General features: G+C 35.4%; 1 protein-coding gene across 2 annotated transcripts in view; it reads right to left on the reverse strand.

The window, feature by feature from the left end:
* The window catches only part of LOC692364 (nuclear hormone receptor FTZ-F1 beta), a 74,727-nt gene extending 73,586 nt beyond the window's left edge, over nucleotides 1–1,141 (reverse strand). The window contains exon 1 of one of the 2 annotated variants that reach the window (XM_021349643.3): nucleotides 696–1,141. The gene's annotated coding sequence lies outside the window, so the exon portion shown is untranslated. Of the gene's footprint in view, nucleotides 1–690 lie in introns of both variants that reach the window. The other variant, XM_021349645.3, reaches the window with a different exon arrangement.
* Between the last annotated feature and the right edge of the window lie 1,932 nt (nucleotides 1,142–3,073).

The raw sequence follows: 3,073 nt of genomic DNA on the forward strand, positions 1-3,073 counted from the left end.
CCATTCTCACCCTGCCACCTAGGACTGAAATCTCAATAACATTCGCACAGGTACAACAGTTGTTACCTGTGACCTTTAAACCAGAGCGGATGATTGCTTCGTGGCAGAAATCAACTGCAAGGCAATTCCACTCATACAAGCACGCAAGATTCTTATAATAATGAACTATTTTATTTCTCTTATGACTGAACGTAACATAAACTATTCAATAATATTAAATAAATGAACGTTATAAACAAGCGATTGTAAATAAGTCATATCCCATTGAACCTTGATTTTAATTCAGACCTTGTTCTCAATAACCGAAATCCTTTTACCGGTGAATGTAATTTTTTTTTAAACATAATTCCGAGGTTTTAACTGAATCAAAAGATATTTCACTGCTACTCGAACTAAACGTGTCAAGTTTTCATATTTCCAAAAAATTAATTACTAATAAAAGAAGATTTTAAAGAGACAACTTTTGTGTACGACTGTCTTAAATGAAAACAAGCGTCGCGACGGCGGCAACGATAGTCCCGACTCGCGAGGGTCGGGGTGTGCACCCTTCGTGTCACGTGACAAACGACCTTCAGGCGGCGCACCGACCTTGAGTGTCGCTCGCCCCGCGCGCGGGTCAGAGGTGAATGCACGCTCGCCAGAGTCCCGCACACCATAGCGCGGCCCCGAAAAGTACTCTAACCGACGCACCTCACCTTGACTACGACACCATGGCCTGAACGCTCCTGGCGCTGCTGTATCAGACTCGAACACCCGGCCGTCGCAAACAGGTAACAGCACGACGCGGCACACCTTTCCCATAAAATACAACCGACAAGTTTATTGACATCGAGTCTCACTAACGATTGCGCAAATGTACGAATGTAACAATCTTTCTAAAGTTCAAAAAGCACGCATTGTCTTGGTTCGCTTAAAAAAACACTGTCCGTTTAAGTTTTAATTGTGTGTTCACTCAAAAAATACTTTTTAACATAAAAACATTGGACACAATACACAAACGCAGGCGCTATGACACTACGTCCTCTAAGCTCCGCAAAACAAAGCGGAATAAGCTGAATAAAGTTGAACTGTTGAACGTTGCGATTGAATGAACATGACATCTAGCTGGTCGTAAAACCTCGAAACAAAGGACATCTAGTGACTATCATACTGACTGCTTCGCATTAAATATTGAAATCGATCCACTGATCAACTAGAGATGGCGCTGTATTGGTTTATAATCCTCCAGATGTTTTTTTTTTGGTGATTTTATGACCTGGTAACTAAGACTTTTAAGTCATGTCTTATTTTAATTTATATTCTTATTTTTACGAAAAATGATAATATGGAGTGAAATGAAATGAAAATGATTAATTTGAGACATTAATCAACTGGGATGAAATTAAATGAAATGAGATGATATGGGATGAAATATAATCTTAGCAAAATGGTGGTCATTTACTAAGATTTTTCAGTGGACTTTTTGGAGGATCCCGAGAAGTTGCGTCCAGCGGCTTTGTTTCATTTTCCCACATTTGTGCACTTTCACAGATATTAAACAGTTAATAAACCACCGTTATTACACATTTAAACCTGAAGAAACACTAAATATACAAAATAAAACAAATCACACAACTTCACTCCTCGCGTTCCCGCCAAAAAGTCCTCCTCCAGATATGACAGACATAGACACAACACTAATTTACGACAACGTAGGTAAAGTCGTGTTCTCTACATACCGCTTTAGACTTTCTTCTTTCTTCTTTTCTATGGAGGGTAGAGGTATTCTTTTCAAATTGAGCTTTTTTTTTTTTTAATCTTTCTAGTAACCTATGTTGCGTCCTTAAGCCTAATGCTACTAATTGTTCCAGATATTTGTTCTATGGAAAACTGAAAACGCTATGGAAACAAGAGATTTAAATGAAGTAGATTTATTTAATATTAATAACAAAAGGAGATTGAATAACATGGAATAGAATAAAATGAATTGAAATTAGATACGATGAAAATAAAATACTAAAAGATACGAATTTCCTGAGACTTCCGAACTCGAGAACTCACGTCCTCTGTCGTAGTTACTCATTTTTTTACTGCTACTTTAAGTGGATAAATGCGATCCACGCTCATTTCTTGCTTTTCGCTGAGCTTAAGCTTAACTAATGTTTGTTGTTTTATTAGATTTTCTTCTTGTTAATGTAAATACAATAATGAATCCGAAAGTAAATTCGTTAAAAACCAATATGTCTGTACTGTTGAAAAAAAGGTAACAATTTTTTTCAACGTTAAGAAATAGCTAATGATATGCAATATGGATTTCAGCATAAAATATCAGAGAGGAAATATAATTTTTACAAAGACTTAGAATATTGAATAATAATATAGCTCACTGAACTAAATCTTTACTATTCTATTTTTATTTAACAAAAAGAGGCAGCACTCGTATTTTTTAATTAATCAGTGATTAAAAAAACAATTACTTAGGTTATAAGAGGTGCTAATTAAGGGAAAGGTCGAATAAAAACTTAAACTACTTTTACGGTTTAATCTTGTTTTTATTGTTATTTATTACACTATCCGCTATCTACGACATTTCGAATATTTTGCAGTTCTCGTTCTCAGTACACTAGTGAAGACTCCACTGAAGTAGGTAGGTCTATGAAAGACTCCGAATAGTCTGTGACAGGACTTTTTGGCGGGAACGCGAGGAGTGAAGTTGTGTGATTTGTTTTATTTTGTCTATTTAGTGTGTCTTCGGGTTTAAATGTGTAATAATGGTGGCTTACTAACTGTTTAATATCTGTGAAAGTGCACAAATGTGGGAAAATAAAACAAAGCTGCTGGACGTAACTTCTCGGGATCCTCCAAAAAATCCACTGAAAAAATCTTAGTAAATGACCACCATTTTACTGAGATTATATTTCATTCCATTTTATTTCATCCCAGTTGATTAATGTCTCAAATTAATCATCTTCATTTCATTTCACTCCATAATATCATTTTTCATAAAAATATGAATAAAAACTAAAATAAGACATGACTTAAAAGTCTCAGTTACCAGGTCATAAAATCCCTTAAAAAAAGTCTGTGACAGTGA

The sequence above is a fragment of the Bombyx mori genome, chromosome 15, assembly GCF_030269925.1.
Source record: "Bombyx mori chromosome 15, ASM3026992v2".
NCBI lineage: Eukaryota > Metazoa > Arthropoda > Insecta > Lepidoptera > Bombycidae > Bombyx > Bombyx mori.